At 42.2% G+C, this 22403-nt stretch overlaps 1 non-coding gene across 1 annotated transcript; it reads left to right on the top strand.

Annotated features, from left to right (window-relative positions):
• The first annotated feature begins 20556 nt into the window (after positions 1 to 20556).
• On the top strand, positions 20557 to 20662 carry LOC122007443. The gene has a single exon (XR_006118941.1). It is a non-coding gene; the product is annotated as a small nucleolar RNA R71 (small nucleolar RNA).
• Positions 20663 to 22403: the final 1741 nt, after the last annotated feature.

The raw sequence follows: 22403 nt of genomic DNA, 5'->3' as shown, positions 1-22403 counted from the left end.
GAAGATATTTCCATGAACTTCATAGTGGGACTACCCAGAACCACGAATGGTTTTGACGCCATCTGGGTAATAGTAGATAGATTAACTAAATCAGCCCACTTCTTAGCTATCAGGATATCCTATTCCATGGAGCAACTAGATCAGTTGTATCTCAGGGAGATCGTTAGACAACATGGAGTCCCACGAACCATTATTTCAGACAGAGACAGTCGATTCACATCACACTTCTGGGAGTGTGTACAGACAGCATTGGGCACGAAGTTAAAATTCAGCACAGCTTTCCATCCTCAGACAGATGGTCAGACGGAGCGAGTAAATCAGGTACTCGAAGATATGCTCCGAGCATGTGCCCTAGACTTCAAGGGTAGTTGGTGCAAATATCTGAGTTTAGCAGAATTTACATACAACAATAGCTATCAGGCCACCATCGGCATGGCACCTTACGAGACTCTCTACGGGCGGAGGTGTAGATCTCCAATCTGCTGGTATGAGAGTGGTCAACAGAAAGAACTAGAACTTCAGACAGATCTAGTAGCAAATACCACAGCAGCTATACAGCAGAGCCGCCAGAAAAGCTATGCTGATACACGGCACAGACCTTTAGAGTTTTCAGTTGGGGATACAGTGTTCCTCAGAGTGGCTCCCATGAAGGGAGTAATGCGTTTTGGGAAGAAGGGCAAATTAAGTCCCAGATATGTGGGACCATACCTTATCAACAGAAGAATTGGCAAGGTAGCATATGAGCTAGAGCTACTCCAGGATATATCAGCTATCTATAATGTATTTCATGTCTCTATGCTGAAGAAACATATCCCAGATGCCACCCAAGTGATTGAGCCCCAGTCGGTACAAGTCCGCGAAGACCTCAGCTATGACAGTCGGCCTATTCAGATAATAGACCGGGCAGTTAGAAATTGCGGAACAAGGAAGTACCATTAGTAAAAGTTATTTGGCAAAATCATACAACAGAAGAGGCAACTTGGGAGACAGAAGCCAGTATGAGACAGAAGTACCCAGAGTTATTCTAAGTTCGAGGACGAACTTTTTATATGGTATGGGGGACTGTAACGCCCGAAAATTCTCAAATAATTATTAGAAATATCCTAGTATTTTTTTTGGAATTTTAGGATATTTTTACAGAATTTTTAGAATAGCGGAAGGAGCAAAAATAAATAGAATCGTAAAATAGCCTACGTTGGAATGGAACCCGAGACCTATTGGGTCCTACGACTTATGGTGAACTCTAGTAACCAAGTGAACCCAGCAGGGCCGTGCTGAAAGAAGAGGGGATCAATTATATTTATACTTAAGTTGGGCGAGTTAACCACTTAATATAAATAGGGAAAATAATTAAGTGAGGAGTTATTTTGGATCGTGACTTTTCCTCCTCTCAACCTAATCACGCCGCCCCCTCCTCTTCCTCACCTCACGGCACACCAAGGCCCCGAGAGACCTAGGGTTTCACTCCGAGAGACGTAAGGGCACCTTCCGGCAATGACTCCGACACGAGGGCGTTCCTCTCCGCAAGAAGAGCACGTAGACACAAGAGGATCGTCGAGGGAATCGTCTCCACCGGAAAACCTAGCGATTGGATTGTAAGAAAAACTAGCGCAGGAGGTAAGAAACCCCTCACCTGCAGTATAAGTAGCTATTCATGTGTTTTGTGCATTAGTTTAGTAGTATGCAGATTTTCAGTACGTAGGGTGTGTTCTAGTGCACACCAATTGCTTGATATAATGTTTAGCTCAGTAAAATGCTACAGTAGGCATTTTAATAGCTCAGTAAATGCAGTAGAAGCATTTAGAATAGCATATTTAGTCTTACTACAGCTTATATGGGACTATGGTCCAATGGATGGGCTCCCACAGTCGCCTCTAGGTTCAGACAACCTAGCTCTAGGTTCAGATAACCTAGAAATAGCAAGATAAGAAAGATTCACCTATAACCAGTATTTTATTTTCAGCAGTGGCACTGTACTGGACTAGATGTCCATTGGGTTGGGCTCCCATAGTCGTCCCTAGGTTTAGATAACCAAGTAGACCCTACTAGATTCGGAATTTGCAACCCCGGGTTTAGTTAGGGATGCGCGCACAGCAAGTACAGTTGTCGGGCCCATCAGCAGCATGATTATGTATTTTCATCTATTTATGATAAATAGTTTTCAAAACTTCACAAAATAGTTTATGAAAATACAGAGCAGCTTAGCATCAGTTAGAAGTAGTGTAGTTCAGCTTTTATTTCAGTTTAGTCTTATGAATCCACATGATAGTTTTATGCTTAGCTATGATTGCCATGTATCGTATGAGATTATGCCATGTTTTAGAATCCATGTTTAGCAAGGTTCAGCATATTTTTCAAATAGCATGTTTTAAAATCATAAAATGCATCATTTGCATGTTTTGTGAGGTAGATGGTTTCTTACTAAGCGAAAGCTTACAGATACTCTTTTCCTTATACTGCAGATAAAGGTAAAGGAAAGATGGACTAGTGGAAGCTGGGGGTCAATGCGATGAAGATGTGTGTGGGTGGAACTTGGAATAAAGATCTTAGGGATCTGGCAAGTTTTGTTTTAAGCATTAGAACTCTTTAGCATTTTATTTGTTCCGCACTTAAGTATGTTTAAATGCCATGAACTAGTGAACTATGCACTAGGCCAAGCTTAGAATACTAAATATTTGATGTTAGAATGTTTCCCGGCCATATTAGAACTTGTATATGTGATTTGGGCACGAAACAGTGCTGAAATCAGAACTCAGCTGCAAAATCAGAAACCCCAATCGATCAGTCGATCGATTGGAGGCCCCCAATGGATCAGCTGATCAATTGGGGAGCTTGATTTCATGAACAGTAAGCTCTGGAATCGATCACTGGATCGATCGGGGAATTAGCCTCGCGAACAGAGAGCCTTGGAATCGATCCCTGGATCGATTAGCAAGCATGGATCGATCAGCCGATCGATCCAGAATTTACCCCGTGCACAGTAGCGGGCTGAATCGATTAATGGATCGATCTACAAGTCTGGATTGATCAACCGATCGATCCAATCAAAGTTTTCATTTACAGTAGCATGCTGGATCGATCAGTGAATCGATCCGAACATTCCAATCAATCAACCGATCGATTGAAATGCCTGTTTCAGCTGGAAACACTTAAGTTCAGTCCTTAATCACATGTGACGGCTAGATCTTCTCTTTGGAGTAAAAGGTACAACATTTAAAAAGGTATCTTTAAGCATCAGTTCTGATTTAGTAGTAATTGGCATGGGTTTAGTAAATCTTAAATCAGATCAGTTTTCTGTACATTAAGAATAGTTAGCAATAGCATAATGTGACGATCCGGCCTTACAGCTTAGCCAGTAGAAGGCGGGTCATTACAGGGTGGCGTCCTCTTGTAAAGTCAGCCAAAAATAGCCAGCCAAAAGAATCTTCCTTGCCAACAAACGACCGCCCGGATGCCCGTCACATGAGCCTTGGTGTACTTCTTGCAAAATGTAGTCCACATCCTCCAGGCCGACGCATTTAAGCAGAGGCCTGGAGAACGCCTTTTTGTAAAGCTGGTCGCCAATGAGGACGAACCGACCAGCTCTTCTTCTGAGCAGATGTGCCTCCGACCTATCGGACGGCGTTGTTCCGAACTTTAGAAACTCGGTTATAGTCGTTCGCCAATCATTTGGGAATGTGAGTCCCTCCATCCGATCGATGTGGGCGACCAGGGACACTTGCTTGACTGGATGCTCAATGACGATTGGTGATATCGAACTAGCCAGCTTAGCCAGTTCATCTGCAGCCTGATTGGCCACGCGGGTGATCTTCTCTACCTCCACCTCTCGGAAACCGGCCCTTAGTTTGGTGAAGGCTTCCGCATAAAGCTTTAGCCTAATGTTGCTTATCTCAAATGCTCCCGAAAGTTGCTAAGCAGCCAACTGTGAGTCTGAATGAATTAAAACATTGCTAGCTCCCACATGCCTAGCAGCCTGCAGACCTACTATAAGCGCCTCATACTCCGCTTCATTGTTGGTTGCTCTGTAGTCCAGCCGTACGGATAGGTGCATCCGTTCTCCGTGGGGGGAGACCAGCAGCACGCCTACTCCACTTACCTACCGAGTGGATGATCCATCTACATACACCTTCCAGGTGGCTTCGGGCTCGGGATTTTGTACCTCAGTGATGAAGTCTGCTAACGCCTGTGCCTTGATTGTCGTTCGGGGCTGATACTGTATGTCAAACTCGCTAAGCTCTATGGTCCATTTGATCAGCCGCCCGGATGCCTCAGGGTTTAGTAGAACTCGGCTAAAGGGGCTATTCGTCATGACGATAATCGTATGCCCCAAGAAATAGGGTCGGAGCCTTCAAGCGGCAAGAACAAGTGAGAAGGCAAGCTTCTCAAGACCAGTGTAGCGGGACTCAGCATCCTTTAGAATGTGACTAAGGAAATACACCGGCTGTTCTTCGCCATTCTGCCGGACTAGCGCTGAACCGACCGCGTGCTCAGTTGAAGACAAATAAATGCGGAGAGGCTCGCCAACAGATGGCTTAGCTAATACAGGTAATGAGTTGAGGTAGGTCTTCAATTCTTCGAACGCTCGGTCACACTCCTTGTCCTATTGGAATTTGGTTGCCCGACACAGGATCTTGAAGAAGGGCATGCTCCGATCGGCCGTCCGGGAGATGAACCGGGATAGCGCTGTTATGCGGCCCATAAGGCGCTGGACTTCCTTCAAGTTTCTGGACAGTGACATATCCTGTAGAGCTTTGACCTTGCTAGGGTTGGCCTCAATCCCTCGCTCGGTGACTATGTAGCCTAGGAAACGACCACTTTTTGCTCCGAACAGGCACTTCTGCGGGTTCAACTTGATCCCGTACGCCCGTAGTGTCTGGAAAGTTTCCTCTATATCTGCACAGAGGTCGGCCGTTCGGAATGATTTAATGAGTATATCATCAACATATACCTCTAGGTTTCGCCTGATCTGCTTCCGGAACACCCTGTTCATGAGTCGCTGGTACGTAGCCCCTGCGTTCTTCAGTCCGAACGGCATACCGTTGTAGCAATAAGTGTCATCCGCCGTGATGAAACTGACTTTCTCTTGATCCTCCCGGGCGAGTGGCACTTGGTGATAACCCTGATATGCATTCAGCATGCATATCAGTTCGCACCCGGCGGTAGAATCCACCATTTAGTCAATCCGGGACAGTGGGTAAAAATCCTTCGGGCACGCCTTGTTCAGGTCATGGAAGTCGATGCAGACTCTCCATTTGTTGCCGGGCTTGGAGACTAGCACCACATTTGCGAGCCAGCTTGGGAATTGCACCTCGCGTATATGGTCGGCCTCCAGAAGCTTCTCGACTTCCGCCCGTATTATGGCGTTCTGCTTGGCACTATAGTCCCACTTCCTCTGCTTGATGGGCCGAGCGTCCGGCCGAACATGTAGCTCGTGCCGCGCGATGCTCGGCGAGATTCCTGGTAGCTCGTGCGTCGACCACGCGAAGACATCGTGGTTTTGTTGGAGACATATGGTCAGCTCCTACTTTTGGCTTGCCTCCAGGTCGGAGGCTATGAACGTCGTGGCCTCTGGTCGAGCAGAATGAATCTGTACCTCCTCCTTTTCTTCATAAACAAAAGTAGGCGGCTTCTCGGTTATAGTATTTACCTCGATACGGGGGGCCTTCCGAGCGGATCTCGCCTCTGCTCGCACCATCTCCACATAGCAACGCCGCGCTGCCAACTGATCGCTTTTAACTTCTCCCACTCGGTCTTCCACGGGGAATTTGATCTTCTAGTGGAAAGTTGAGATGACTGCCCGAAACTCGTTGAGAGCCGGTCGGCCCAAAATGACGTTGTACGCAGAGGGAGCGTCCACAACGATGAAGTTAGCAGTCCGCGTCCTTCTGAGTGGCTCTTCCCCGAGCGAAATGGCCAACTTAATCTGATCGACTGGCTGAACCTTGTTCCCCGTGAATCAGAACAAGGGCGTGGTCATCGGTAGTAGCTCCGCCCTGTCGATTTGGAGTTGGTCGAACGCCTTCTTGAAAATTATGTTGACCGAACTCCCTGTGTCAATAAAGATGTGATGAATAGTATAGTTTGCTATTACCGCTCGGATGATGAGGGCGTCATCGTGTGACACTTCGACTCCCTCGAGGTCGCCAGGACCAAAGTTGATCGCCGACCCGCTCGCCTTTTCTTGGCTGCATCCCACAGCATGTATTTCCAATCGTCGGGCGTACGACTTGCGGGCTCGATTGGAGTCCCCACTTGTTGGCCCACCGGTGATGATATTGATTTCCCCCCGGGCGGAATTACTTCTATTTTCTTCCTCCCGAGCAGACGGTCTGGCTTGCTCATGGGTGACTCGGGGGCTGGCCCTTGGCTGGCGCTGTTGCTGCTGATGATGGTGTCGCTCGGGTGAACACTGAACTATTCGCCGCTCGGCGTGCTGATGATGAGTTCGCCTATCCGGTGAAGGTGACCGGCGACGATAGATCCTCGACTCAGTTTGGCTGACCGGGGGGAGACTTTGGCAGTCTCGAGTGTTATGGGTGGCTGATTGATGGATTTTGCAAAATATAGGCATCCATACCTTGTCTTTTTGTCGAGGTCGTTCGGCCGTAATGTGCTGAACGGCTGACGACCTGGAATCTTGAGGTGGCCTCATCCCCTCGGCACGAGGTCCCTTTGGCGGTTGTTGGTTGATGTGTGTTCTCCGTTCGGGTTGGGCTGGGGGCTCGCCCGACGCTTCCTTCTTTCAGGCCGCCTACGCTTCTTCCACATTAATATACTCACTTGCCTTTTTCGTCATGTGGTCGTAGTCGCGGGGCGGCTTCCTGATGAGCGAGCGAAAAAAGTCCCCGTCGACTAAGACTTGTGTAAAAGCATGCATCATTGTCTCAGACGAGACCGAGGGGATGTCCATAGCTGCTTGGTTGAAGCGCTGGATGTAGGCTCGGAGAGTTTCTCTTGGCCCTTGGTTCATGGAAAAGAGGCTGACACTAGTCTTCTGATAGTGTCGGCTGCTAGCAAAGTGATGGAGGAATGCAGTTCGGAAATCTCTGAAGCTCTTAATGGATTTGTCCGGCAACCTCCGGAACCAGCATTGTGCCGAACTGGACAATGTAGTGAGGAAGACTCTGCATTTGACTCCGTCGGTATATTGATGAAGAGTGACAGCATTATCGAACTTACTGAGATGGTCATCCGGATCCGTTACACCACTATACTCCCCGATCGATATTGGAGCGTAATGCTTTGGGAGAGGGTCTTGCAAGATTGCCTCAGAGAACTGGCGATTGACTCGCTCGGGGGATGACTCTGCGCGCGGCGCTTTCCCCTTTCTGGCATCCCGCACGGGTGCTTCATCGGACGATCCTTGGTTGGCTAGGGCCAACTCTGACGGAGTCTGGAACAACGCCCGATGGAATGGGATAGGGGCGGTCGGCGCGTCTCCTGGTGTGCCGGTCTGCCCCTTGTTTTGAGCCCAAGTAGAATATTGCTCCGGTCAGTCCTCCATTGTCGCTCGGCCTCCAAAAACCAAGGCGGCCTACTGCGCTATCCTCTCAGCTTGGGCCTTCTGTTGTTGCTCCACCATCTTTGCGGCCCGTGCTTGAATGAGTGCCTCTAGCTCCTTGGGAGAGAGCGTTACCATGAGTTGGTGTCCAGCTTCTTCCATCTTCTCGGCTCGGATTTAGGTGCGTTCCCACAGACGGCGCCAAATTGATCTTGTCCGTGCACTGAGTCGATGGAAACTGGGGACGTGGCGCTCTCTGCTATTCCCAGGTGATCTTCGCAGCGACATAAGCCTCCGATGAACCTGCAACAAAGTCGGGCCGAGAAGGGGTTCCCGGCGACGACCCTCTGACGCTCAAGTCAGGCGATGGCGAGAAGAAACAGCGCCAGAATAGAGACTGTAGCTATAGTAGATGAGAAGAAAATCATACCTCCGTCGAAGTCCGGGGGTCTTTATATAGGACCCCAGAGAGGCGCGTGCATGCTTCCCAAGGTGTGCACGTTCCTCAAAGCATATCTTGGAATGGCTGTGTCAGAAAAGCATGTCTGACGCCATACTGTAATTGTCCGAGCATATCTCTGTCATGGCAGCGGAAACTTCCTCCATATGATCCTTGGTACGGCCCGGCCGCTGACCATGCTACTTGCCGGCGGTAGACGTCTCGAGAATGATATCACTAGCTGCCCCTTTTGTCCTCTTCTAAGCCCTTTGTCTCTAGTTAGGCCGGTCGGGCTGATCGCTCAGCCTCCAGGGCGCCCGGGTATACACGCACCTCGGACCGGGTGAGACGGTTGCTCGGCCACATGCTTGGATGGGGCATCGACTAGTGGTTCTGCAGTTCGGCCAAGCAGCGTAGCTACTCGGCATAGAGGTTCCTCCATAAAGGAGCTTGTGAGCGTCGGAAGCTCAACCCGAGGTCGAGCTGTCTTCGTATTGGCTCGGGGTCTACTCAGGCTGGTCGGCCAGGAGACTTCCGCCATACTCGGCTGGACCTTTGACTCTCCCGTGTCATTGACCCCTTCCTCTATGGACCCCCCGATCCTTACCACCGGATCAATATATATATAAGAAAAATAAATTAATTTGGTGAGGAATTTAGAGGGAAATAGTTTTATATGAATTTATAGAACTTTAAAAATGAATGTTTAGATATTTCATGGGGATAAATGGGTTAGGTTTTTCTAAAGCCTGTTTTGAATACTCAATTAAAGTGAGAGCTGATTGAAATATAAACTTAAATTTTAATCGTTTAACCTAAGTTTTAAATCCTAAATTTCTCCTCTGTCGTTGTTCCTCCCCACTCGTGTGTCGACACAGGCAACACAGACCATGTTCCTCATTATCGCCACTCACACAAGCCCACTGTCGCCTCCCTTGGCCGACATGGGCTCTCCGCCCAACTCTTCCTCCATTCATCATTGTCTTGGTCACCTAAGCAGTGCATTACCACGGTCGCCGCCAAGGACTTTGGATCCTTGGTGTAAGACCCTTGGAAGCCGACTAGAGGAAGGTGAATAACCCTGTAAAATAAAATGAACTTTCCTTGAACTTTACAGTTTAATAAACTAACACTTGCATAAAAGAATTAAGAGGCTTAAATAAAGAAAGGAAGAGGCACAAACAATTTACTTGGCTACAACCGAGGAGGTTGTTAATCTAAGGAAGTTAAACGCTCACTAAACTCTCCTTCAGGTGGAGAAGCCTCTTTATAGTAATTAAAGAACTAGATTACAGAACAGAACTAAATAAGAATTAATCACAAGTAATGTATCTTAGCTTTTGGGACCAGGGCTATATGTCGGGGCGCTTGGAAGAGTTCCAGGCACCTGGGAGGGGATAAACTTTAATCCCCGTCGCAACGAAATGCACCATGTCGTGTTTCGGATAAAAGCTTGCTCTAGGCGCCCGGACCCAAGTTAACATTATGTTAACTATTTGGTTCGGGTTCATCTGCTCCGGCTCTAGCTCCGCTTGGGTGATCTCAACCATCCAGAATATGGCTCACCCAAACCCAATTTCCGGCCTTCAAGCAAACTTCTGCTCCGGCTTCTCATCTCTTGAAAACATCGCGCGCCTCCTTCTTGTCTGCCTGCATACTCTTTTGCAGCACCTCGTACCTCGGACATACCGAGCCTGTCGGCTCTCTCCCATGTCGTCCTTCTTGCTAACTGCGTCTTTCCCTCAACTTCTTTTGCCCCTAAATTCCTACACACTTAGTCACAGAGGTTAAATATCAACATGATATAATTTTACTTGGTTGATCACATCAAAACTACCACGGGGTACTTACAATCTCTCCCTTTTTGATGTGAGGAAAGCCCAAGTTAAGTTAGGGTAAACTATAAATTTAACAGTTATAAAATAACTGTTCAAATTTTGAAAGTAAAATAAATTACAAGTTCAAAAATTTAAAAATTGTACTACCCTCCCTCTAGACTTAATATTTACTACTCTCCCTTTTAATCACATAAAAAATAGGGTACCTTTAAAGATGTTACTTGGAAGGTCTAACACAAAAGTCTAAGGGAAAAATTAAAGTTTAAGTTTGGATTTATCAATGTAAATTAAAAAAAATTAACATATATAAGTCAGAAAATATAACATTGAAATTATCATAAAAAATTTAACATTCAGAAAAATTTAATATTTTTTACAAATAAAGTTATTTTTCTCAGAAAAGTTAACTTATAAATAATTTTTAACAAATTTTTTTGAAAAAGTATTTTTATAACAACTAATTGCATACCAATTAGTCAATTAAATATTTATTTCAATAATTGGCTTCCAGACTGTGGTGAGGCACTAGGCCTTCTTAGATATTGGAGCAATAATCATTTTCTAGATAAAGCCTTTTAAAGAAATTAAATATTTAACTTTCTGTCTGTCTGAAAGCCAAAAAATAATTAATCTAAGTATGATTTTGGAACCCAAAATAGGTTCCTTTCTACAGGGTTAATCAAAAATTTTTGGGGAATATATTTATGGGATATTTTCCTAATTTGGCCCTTATGGTATTTAAAATACCAATTTAAACCATTATATCTCGTAATAGTTTGAATATATGAGCATGTACGATTTTTCAAATTTTCTATTTCTATTCTTAATTTCTCGTTTTCCATTTTTATTTTATTGAAATCTTCTAATCGACAAGATATAGCTAAGATTGATTTTTGCTCTTTCTTTTCTTTTTCTAACTTATAGCAGTTTTTCGATAATATTTTTATGAATTGAAATAACTTGTCAGGAGGAAGAGTCCGTACTTGACTTACCTTGTTGATCCCACAATTTCAAGCTCCATTTGAAGTTCTGCTTTCTTCCGATGTCGCTCCCCCTTCATCGATACTTTTGATGCTCATTTCCGACTAGCTTGCTTTGTCTTCGTCTTCTTGGTGACTTGTCACTAGCGCAAGTTCGACAAGGGCTTCTATCTCTGATTCAGACTATATTTTCTCTCACGTCGCCTTTAAGTTTCTATGCTTGTCAATTTGAGCTAACTTCTTGTTCTTTTCCTTGTGCTTGTCCCACGTCTTCAATTTTAGTCAGTTATCTTCCACGTGTCCTTCTTCATTGTAGTAGTAGCATCTTACTTTTCTTTTTCTTTTTGTACCCTACACTTGATTAAATTTATTATATTTAAATATTTTTTAAAATTTTCTTACCATTAACGTCATTTCATCATCGTCAAGTGATGTCTCGGAATTTGATTCGTCCATTTTAACTTTTAAGCAATGTTTTGCCTTGATTCCTTCTGTAGACTTGCATATCTTGACTCATGAATTTCAAAAGTTGAAAAAAAAAATTCTTCTAAAGTGCTTACCTCTAAATCTTTAGAGATGAAATACGTGTCTACTAAGGTAGACCATTCCGGAGTCTTGGGAAATGTGTTAAGTGCGTACCTTAGCGAATCTCAGTTTGTTACCTTTTCTCCGAGATTCGTGAGTCCAGTGATGAGCTCCTTCATTCTTGAGTGGAGGTGTGAGACGATTTTGCCTTCTTCTAACTAGAGGTTGCTGATATGGTTCCGGAGAAGGTCCCATCTCGTTAGTTTTGCCTCCGAGGTCCCTTTGTGTAGTTCTAGGAATTTCTCCTAGAGCTCTTTGGCTAACTTGTAGGCTCTAATCCGGTTGACTTTTTGTGGCGGTAAGATGCTCAGCAGATGGAACTCTGATTTATCGTTTGCCACAAAGTTGGCTTGCTCCTTCTTCGTCCATTGATATTCTTCTCTTTATCTTTCGGAGCTACAAAACCATATTTCATAATTATTAATAATTCAAATTCTATTTTAAAAAATACATCCATCTTTTTCTTCCAACTCGCAAATTCTCCCTCGAACTTCAGTGGGTTGATGCTTGGTCCAGTCATCTCATGTGATTCGTTCAGCGGTTAGTCCTCCTGAAGCGAACTCACTCTGATACTACTTGTAGGACCTTTGGCGGTCGGCTAGAGAAGGGTGAATAGCCCTGTAAAATAAAATGAACCTTCCTCGAACTTTACAGCTTAATAAACAAACATTTGCATAAAAGAATTAATAAGTGTAAATAAAGAAAGGAAGAGGCATGAACAATTTACTTGGTTATAACCGGGGAGGTTGTTAATCCAAGAAAGTTGAATGTTCACTAAACTCTCCTTCATGCAAAGAAGCCTCTTTACAATAATTAAAGCACTAGATTATAGAACAGAAATGAATAGGAATCAATCACAACTATTGTATCTTAGCTTCTGGGACCAGGGCTATATTTATAGCCCTGGTTGGGGCTCCTGGAAGGGTTCCAGGTGCCTGGGAGGGGATAAACTTTTATCCCCATCGCAACAGAATGTGTCACGTAGTGTTCCGGATAAAAGCTTGTTCTGGGCGCCCAGACCTAAGTTAACATTATGTTAACTATTTAGTTCGGGTTCTTCCGCTCCGGCTCCGCTTGGGTGATCTCAACCATCCGAAATAGGGCTCACCTAAATCCAATTTTTGTCCTTCGAGCAAACTTTCGCTCCAGCTTCTCGTCCCTCGAAAATGCCACGCGCCTCCTTCTCATCTACCCGCGTACTCTTTCGCAGCACCTCGTACTTCGAACGCACCAAGCCCGTCGGCTCTCTCCCGTGTCGTCCTTCTCGCTAGCTGCATCTTTCGCTCGACTTCCTGTGCTCCTAAGTTCCTGCACACTTAGACACAGGGGTTAAATATCAACAGGACCTAACTTTACTTGGTTGATCACATCAAAACCATCACAGGGTACTTGCACTCGGCAGTCTTTTGACGGAGATCCGACCCCTGCTGAGATGCCTTCACCGCTGCCTTTCCTCTCCTGTCCTATGTTTGCACGCCCCTGACCTCAATGCAATCGGCGTCGTTGCACCAACTCCTTCCATGTCTTGGATAGTAGATCATCGTCGACTGTCGTGGGTTATCGCTATAGAGCCGAGACGACGTTAGAGAGTGATAACCATGATTTGGTCACAATATTTCGATTTATAAATGCATGTTTTTATAATCTTCTCATAAGTTAAACTTATATTTACATCACATTTCATGAATTGTATTTATTCTTAAACTTAATTATAAACTATCTCATTATTATGATATTTGATGTTAATATTCGAATATGATTTTTGCAGATATCAAAGGGCAAGGATTCAATTAGATTAGACCAAATTTGGGCTCAAATGTAGGGCTAATAGAGGAGAGCCAATCAAGAACCAACCTAGATCGTCTAATCAAGATCGAGGAGATCTGAGCCATTCAGCATAATCTGGCCCATTCGAGATTCAGGAAGAGTAGATCATCACCATAGATCAAGATCTGAAGATTTTGATCCAAATCAGAAATGAACTAGCCGTTGATCTAGATTCAGAGAATCTCCACCGTTCATTGAGATCTTGATTAGATTTAAAGGGGATGAGAAGCTACAGTGCCGCTTTGTTCATTAATTTCCTACAAGACACTCGCGTCAAAAATAGAGGAGGGCGTGAGTTGCTCCAGCGATCCCAATTCTTTCCACCGCCGGTGAGCAAGTGAGGTCAAGGGCACTTCCCTTCCTCCGATTATCATCCGTATTTGAGCTGGCGACGCCACTTCACCCATCTGGTCCTGATCTGATCGCGATTCCTGAGCGAAGATGAAGAATCTGAGAAGTGGAGCAATTTGGAGGTTTGATCTCGATTCCCTCCCCTTCTAGTTGGTGATCTTCTTCAGTCGAAGCTCCAACTACATTCAATTGAATAGGAGTGTTTGCTTCTATCTCCATTGGTTCTTAGTTCCTACTACTGATTCTCGATTTTTGCACCAATTTCTTGTTTCTGGTTATTTCGGTGGATAAGAACCGATCGTCTGAATTGATCGATTCTTCGTCGATTACAAGATCTTGACATCTTCGTCAAGATCAGTGAGTGCTTGGGGATTCCCAGTTTACCTTATTTCATCATTTTCCTCCTATGATTTCTGCATCCCTATTCTTGCAATTTCCAGCCGAGTCTCAATTTTCTTTACTGTTCAGTTCATAGATTTGAATTAGTTTAGTTAGATAGAGTTTTGGATATGTTATTAAGTTCATGTTTAGTTCTCAAGTACTTATATCTGAATTTGTTTCTGTTATGGTACTATCTAGTTGCAAAGATCTGAAATGTTAGGTTAGACGAAGTTTAGATCTATTTCGTATCTGCTTTTTTACACGGAGCTGAGTGGATCTTCTACCATCTAACAAATGGTTAGTTTGATTCATTGAGTATCCAATCCTTTGTAATTTGGTTTTTTCTTGTTTCACTTTTGTTCAGTTTCCAATATCTTGTTGGTGCAATATCCCTAGGCTTGAGTCTTGATGTTTGGTTTTGATGTTTGACAATACATGGAGATTGTAGATGCAATCATCCGTTTGGAGAGATTGTTGATATAATTCCCTTCTGGTCAAGGTTGACTAGTTAGATGTGAAGAAGAGTCAACTAGGTCAAAGGGTTGACTGGATACTTGACTGGGAAAGTCCTAATTGGAGGTTATGCAGTTGGAAATCCTGGTGAGTGAAGCTAGGTGAAAGACCTAGTAAGTGAAGCTAGACAGTTGAAAAATCCTAGTGAGTGAAGCTAGGTGAAAGTCCTGGTGAGTGAAGTCCCGGTGAGTGAAGTCGGGCAGTGGGAAAATCCTGATGAGTGAAGCCAAGTGAAAACTCTAGTGAGTGAAGCTAGGTGAAAGTCGTGGTGAGTGAAGCCAGGCAGATGGGAAGTCCTAGTGAGTGAAGCTAGGCAGATGGAAAGACCTGGTGAGTGAAGCCAGACATGTGAAAATCCTAGTGGGTCAAGGTTGACGGGATACCTGGTATTGAGAAGTCTAATTAAGTCAAAGGATTGATCAAATACTTCGCATAAGGAAATCCAGATGGGTCAAGGGTGACCGGACATCTGGTGGAAGGAATTCCAAGTGGGTCATGGAGAGCCGGACACTTGGCACGAGATGATAAATCTGAATGGGTCAAGGAGAACCGCACTTGGTGATCAGAAGTCCAACGAGAAGTTGGCAAAGAGAAAGTCCTGATGGGTCAAAAGTTGACCGAACACTTAGCAATCGTAAGTCCAATAAGGTGTTGTCATGGAACTAGAAAGTTCGAACGTAGTAAACTTTCGAAGGTCATAACTTTTGACTTGGATATCGGAATGAGGTATATCAGATGCGAAACGAAGCTCGTTTCAAGATCTACATAATTTTCTGCTTGCCAATCGATTGGGGGGTTCAATCGATCAGCCAATTGATTGGTTGACATGATTTTGCACAAAAACTGTCTTGATCGATTTGGTAATCGATCAAAACTTCCCCAATTGATTGGTAAATTGATTGGGAGAGTTTCTGAGTGAATAGTGAACTTCTGAATCAATCAATTGATCGATTGAAACCTCTAATCGATCAGCTGATTGATTGGGAAGCTGAAAATCGCGCGATAGAGACTGAATCGATCTGGCAATCAATCCAAACATTTTCCAAAGAGCACAGAGGCGCTCTGAATCGATCATCCGATCGATTCAGAGCCTCTCCAATCAATTGAGAGCTATTTAATTGATTGGGATCCGACCGTTGCATAGGTTATAGCCGTTGGCAAGCGTCTTCTTCGTGTAATTCCTCTCCAGCGACAACAGCAATTTTAGTGGCGATCTCAGTGAAATTCTCCACTGCTCATAGCCGGTTCTTGGAGACTCTTGGAGACAAGTGCTGGTGTACTTCCAATGTTCAAGAGGCAACAATAAGCAACAAGTAAGTAAGAAGAAAGAGTTCTCATTTGTATTCTTATATTGTTCTTCTTGTGTGTGTTGTATTTTGTTGTGTGAGTTTGTACGAGGCTTCTCCGCCTCCGGCTATGGCCGAGAATGAGTGTTTTAGTAGTGGAGAGTGTGTAGTGTGTGGATTCTTGGATTAGTCACTTCTACTTGAGGTGGATACCAAGTAATCCTTAGCGTTAGCGTTGTGAGTATGTTTCTTGTTGTTTATTCCGCTGCACATTGTTAACCTCCGCAAGTGTACGGATATGTCGCAAGTAATAATAAAAGATATCGAATCCACAGAGACTGGAATAAGCACTAGATGTCTCAAAGCGAGTTAGCTAAACAACCAATCAATTGACTTACAAAGTCTAAGTGTAACTATGAAAGGTAAACAAAAGAATGTAAAAATAAGAAATAAGAATAAGGGCAATGATAACGGTATGTTCTAGGAGTTTTGGTTTCTTTGTAATGTTATTCAATGTAATGATCTACCAAATCTTATTTCTCAATTGTCCATCATTTATAGAAGGTTGCCGGTTCCCTTTTGCAATAGACAACCGGCCTAGGACTGAAATATATCTAAATTCGATCGATTAGGAATGAACCCTATGTTGTCCTTACACGGACTTGCCTGTCACGTGCGTCCCTCGAAAAATAAACATAGAAATCCACTACTTCTCAACCTCATTAAGATATAAAGATTAATACATCCAATCTATCCTACCCTCTTGAAATACCTAATTTTTCTCTCAAGATTACCTCTCAAACGTCCTTACACGGGCATGTTCCTGTCACGGACGTCCCTCGAAAAATCGAATGAGACAAAATCCATACAAGATCCACAAGATATTCAAATATTCAATCAAGCATGGTAATTAAGCCCTAATCACAACAATCCACACAAGAAAGAATAGATACAAAACAGGGTAAAATCATAGAAATAGGAATCTTGGCAAATCCATAAGAGTTTATATCAAATATTCATTACAAATACTCCCTCCATCCTAGAACAAGAAATCTAATTCATGGAACAAAGAAAGAATCCAAAAGAAGAAGAAAAGATAAACATCTTGATCTCCAAATCCAAGAAAGATAGGGAAGAAAAGCTTATCTACGATGAAGACCGTCTTCAGATCTAATCCTCGCTCCCCGGAGTCGAAACGTTGAAGATCTGCCCTTAGAATCATTGGAATCCCTCCAAGAAGGTGGAGGAAGGCCCAAATCTTGAATTCCCCCCAAAAGGGAGAAGATCCCCTTTGAAATGAAGAAGAAACCTTTATATAGAGGGGGAAAATCGGGCACCACATGACCCTAGGACCTGGCCGTGTGTGGGACACGGCCTGGCTCACTCCCCTCTCTGCCAACCTCACACGGTCGTGTGTGGTACACGGGCGTGGCTTGCTTCTACCAATACTCCCCTTGCACGGCCGTGTAGATCTACACGGCATTCATTGCCTCTGGCTCTGGAAACCTGGCACGGCCATGTGGCGTACACGACCAGGACCCTCTTGCTCACTGGAAGTCCTACACGGTCGTGTGATGTACACGGCCAGGGCCTTCCTGGTCTCTGGAAATCTGGCATGGCCGTGTGGTGTACACGGCTAGGGCTCCATCTGGCTTCAAATCTTTACACAGTCGTGTGAGGTTCACACGGCCATGGCAACTTCCATCTCTGCTGCATCCACACAGCCAAGGAACTCCACACGACCTGGGCAACCCCCCATGGCAGGGTCGTGTGGCTCACAAGGCTTGTGCCTTTCCTCCTTGTTCAAGTGTCAAAATCTTCTCCAAATTCGACTCCTGTGTACACAAAATGCACAAAAGTATATCTCCGAACAAAAAGAGTAAATATGCTCAAAAGGAAAGCTGAAAGTACGAAAGTGCATAGATAAAGCATGTACAAAGTATGTGAATGTGTGTCAAAACATGCTAAACAAGTGTATACAATCTACGCACATCACACCCCCAGACTTAGACCTTTGTTTGTCCTCAAGCAAAATGTTGCAATCTAAATTCATATGTTCTACAATGCTCTCATATCCCTAATGCATTCTCCTAGCTCTATCAAAAGGTTTCATTTGTAAGCATGATCAAGAAAACAAATTGAGTTTGGCTCAAGCATAAGTACCCTATGCACAGTGCAAAAACAACTCAAAACTCTTCAAGTTTGAATTCCTAATATTTCCAATGATAGACAAGTAACCAGTGATAGGCACTTACTTGTCACACACTTGGTTCATATTTCTCAATCAACCCAAGATCTCAAAGGTGTTCTCAATCTCAAGAGAAGCTAAGCAGTCATTTTCCCAGTAACCTAACTCGGTCTCAAAGGGGTGATTAGCTAGATTCCACTCACGACAACTGTTTTTTATATCCCTTATTCATTTTGTTCACATTTTTTTTTTCATAACTATTTACATTGTGCAAATCTTATTCACAAATGTATTTTTAGCACAAATGTTGGGATATTTTGATTTTTCCAAATGAGCTTACATGAGTTGAGCCTCATCCAGTAACCAAAATGAAGTTTGAGAAATCACCATGGAAACCAAGTACTAAATAAACAAGATGAATCATGACTATTTCAATGATATCAATAATCCAAGCATCAAGTATAGTGAAGTGAAGATAAGATCCTTAAGGTCAAGCCAAAACTAAAACTCATCTTCATAAGATACTTAGCTTATTTTATGCTACCCAAGATAGAGAAAAGAGGTACATTAAGCATACTACTAGCATCATTTACAACATCATGAATCTAGATAATGAACGTGCTAACATTTAATCTTGAAGATAAGAAAGCATATAAGTGAAGTTTTGATGTTCTCAAGATGAATGCCACAGGAAATCAAAACAAAATGCAAGACATAAGCAAAAACAAAAAAAAAAAAAGCAATTCAAATGCATCTAATGCATCCCCCAGACTTAAACTTTTCATTGTCCCAATGAAAACTAAAAACAATGTGGAGGAGATTTTAAGAGAAGTTACCAAGTGATGAGCCCCAAATGGTTGACATTCATGTTTATAAAGATACTCCTCTATCCAATACTCACATTCCTCCACAACTTTGAATTCTACAACAATAAGATAGACAAGAAAAATTAAGTAGAGGATACATGTTTATTATAAACTCAGAACTAAAGACGTAAAAGAAAATAAGGAAAATGAACTTGGGTTGCCTCCCAAGAAGCGCTTGTTTAAGGTCATTAGCTCGACCACCTCATTAGATTCATCTAAATCTCACTCTTAGAGGGGTAAGATATTTTAGAACCCTCCTACCAGGGGTTCTTGTTATGGAGAGAGTTTTTATCAATGGAGCTACAAAGTAAAGTATAACTCTCTCCATCTTCGTATTCTTAAAAGTTTTTTCAGGTGGTCAAAGACGGTTCAGATTAAGCTTCCAATCATTAGCCCAAGTGAAATCTGCACATGCAAAGAAAGTACAAATCTCCTACAAATATATTAGATAAGATAGAGCCATAACTATATTAAGATAAGCAGAATAAGAAATAAAAATTGAATCACATCCAACAAAGTCAATGATAGGTACCTCTATAAAATTTTTCAAAAGATCACAAGAAGTACTAACCTTGCTTTACTGAGAAATACCTAGTATTTCTAAACATGTGGATGTGATTTCCTCTGAATCAAATGATGGTTCTGGCTCAGGCTTAGGTGTTGGCGATATCAAAGATGGTGATTCTTGAGACTCAACCATATCTACATGAGTCCCTACACATTGGTCCACAACATGCTCAATCCTTGCAACTCTTATAACATCTAAGGATTGTGTGGACAAAGGGGGTGATTCTTGAGATGCTGCTTCCATAACACAGCTCCCTACACATTGTTCCATATCAACATCATCAACACAAACATCAAAAAACAAACCCACATCAATATCCTCAATAGGAGAATCGACTATAGGAGGATCAATAACTTCACTTGCAGTTTTAAATTGATCTACCACATCACATTCATCATCTAAAAATTTAATGTCACTACAACACCCTGTAAAATTTGGAGATAGATCTGAAAACTTATTTACCACTGCTTTATCTTCACAATCCTCATCTAAAGAGTCCTCATCTTCATATACATTCAAAAATTTGCACTCAACCATATTAGTGTCACAGGATTTGCCGAAGTCTTTATTTTCATCGACCCCCACTAACCTTTGTGGAAAAGGAACCCTTAGTGAAGGTCCTGGGAAAGATTTAACTTCCTTTTTTCCAAATTCCCTTTGAGCTTTTGGAGGAGGTCCAACTTGCTTATCTAGTGTTGGTGTGATCAATTGTTGAGGGAAAGGTACTTGTGGCCTTTGGGAACTTCTTGGAGAAATGGAATTGAGTTCTTGTGATCTTCTATTATTCTTCTCCTCAATTCTAAACATGTCCTTCTTTAGAAGTTCTTCATGATTTTTTCCAATTCTCAACCCAACATCATCACACTTTTCACTAGATCTTGTCTGCGAAGGAGGGGGATCTTCTTTAAACCATTTTGACTTTCAATCTTTGCCCCCAAATGTTTGAACTCCCCGTTCTGTGACTTATGATTTTCAAGACTCATAGATGGTTGAGTTACAATTTGTTTGACAAGCTCTATAGCATTTATGGCTTGCACTTCTTGAATGTTTGAAGGAGATTTCATCCAACTTATGTTCGACCATCCATGGAGGTTCAATGTCACTTGATCAATTAATGTATATGCTTCATCTACACTTTTATCCATAAAAGAACCTCCAGCTGATGAATCCAATATACTCTTGTCTGAAAAAGAAATTCCCCCATAGAATATGTGTAGAATCAACAATTTTTCAAAACCATGATGAGGGCACTGTCTTTGAAGACTCTTGAATCTATCTCATGCTTCAAACAATGATTCACCATATGCCTGAGCAAAATTTGTTATGCAATTCCTCATATACACTATTCTACTTGGAGGGAAAAAATGATTCAGAAATTGGTTCTCCAATTGCTTCCAACTTGTGATACTTTGAGGATGGAGAGAATATAATCCTTACTTTATCCTTGATACTGAAAGGAAATGTCATCAATCGAACTGTATCTGCTGACACTCCTTCACATTTCACCATATCACAAATCTCTAAAAATGTTTCAAGATGCAGATAAGGACTTTCTAATACTTCTCCTCCAAATTTGTGACCTTGTATCATAAAAATTAACTGTGGGTCTAGTTGGAAACTTTCTGCTTCAATTTGAGGTTGCACAATGGGAGATAAAAATCTTGCAGAAAAGGGTGTAGAAAAATTTTTCATGGGTCTACTTGACATGTTAGTGCTCATGGATACTCAAGAAAAAATTATAAAATGAAGAATTAAAGACAAGAAATAAAATGCAATATGAAAAGCAAGAAAAAAAATGCAGAATTTAAATTGCAAGAAAGAAAGTGCATAATGAAAACAAGAAAGAAAAGATAAAAGAAAAAAAGAAAAATATCTAGAATAATTCATATGCTAAAGATTGCAAGATATGTTTACAAAAGAAAAGTAAAGAAAGAGACTAAATCAAAAGAAAACAGAGAAAAGTTAGACAAGAATATTAGAATCAAAATGCAGAATTAGAGTTACGACAAAAGGAATTGACAAGAATGTTATATAAGAAAGGAAAAACTTATGAAAATAGAATTCTAAGAGTTAGATTACAACTATGCAAATGAAAAGAGAAGTTATTGTTAGAGTGTATACTGAAAGCCTAAGCTTTTGTAAACATTTATTTTGAATAAAGAATCACATTTGGTCAAATTATCTACATTTGTTTGTAGTTTTTCAATTAATTTATATTGTAGATAACATAGTATGTGGTGTCACATGCAGAAGATGATGTTATCAGTACCTTATAAATTATAAACAGTAGCTCACGATCAAAATGGAAAGGAGCAAACCATTGGAAGGTCATAGTGTAATTAGGAATTAGTTTATCTTAACTATATAATTACACTAGTACACTTAGAGTGTATTGAGTAAGACTATTAGAGGTCATTTTTTTATACTGACTTTATAAAGAAACAAAGACCTCAGTTATTATGGAAGTGTGTGCTCTTAATCCTAATATAATAACAAGCACATATATTTGATATTTATTTCTTTAATTTATCAATGGGTGAGATTTAGTTCGATGAATCAATAAGCCCGATAAGTTGGGAAATGATATCACTTATAGTGTGTGTTGTTGATTATAGAAGGAAACTGTGTCCTAGAGATACTAGGTTGATAATGTCCCCAAAAGGAGCTCATAAGGATTGTCATGTTAAACCCTGCAGGTGGACTTAGTCCGACATGATGATAAGGTTGAGTGGTACTACTCTTGTACTAAGATATTAATTAAATGAGTTGTCAGTAACTCACTTAATTAGTGGATATTCGATATCTTAAACACAGGGAGACTAACACACTCATAATAAGAAGGAGCCCAAAAATGTAATTTGGGATTGGTGCGGTAGTTCAATAATAGTTCTCTAGTGAAATGAATTATTATTGATAAAATTAAGTTGTGTGTTCGGGGCGAACACGGGATGCTTAATTTTATCGGGAGACCAAAACCAATTCCTCCTCTCGGTCTCTATCGTTGCCTCTTATTTATAGAGTATTATACCCACCTATACCCACCATCGTACTTATGATATAGGGGTCAGCCAAGCTAGCTT

Source organism: Zingiber officinale, chromosome 7B (genome assembly GCF_018446385.1).
Source record: "Zingiber officinale cultivar Zhangliang chromosome 7B, Zo_v1.1, whole genome shotgun sequence".
Classification (NCBI taxonomy): Eukaryota; Viridiplantae; Streptophyta; class Magnoliopsida; order Zingiberales; family Zingiberaceae; genus Zingiber; species Zingiber officinale.
This window is presented reverse-complemented; position numbering and strand designations above follow the sequence as displayed.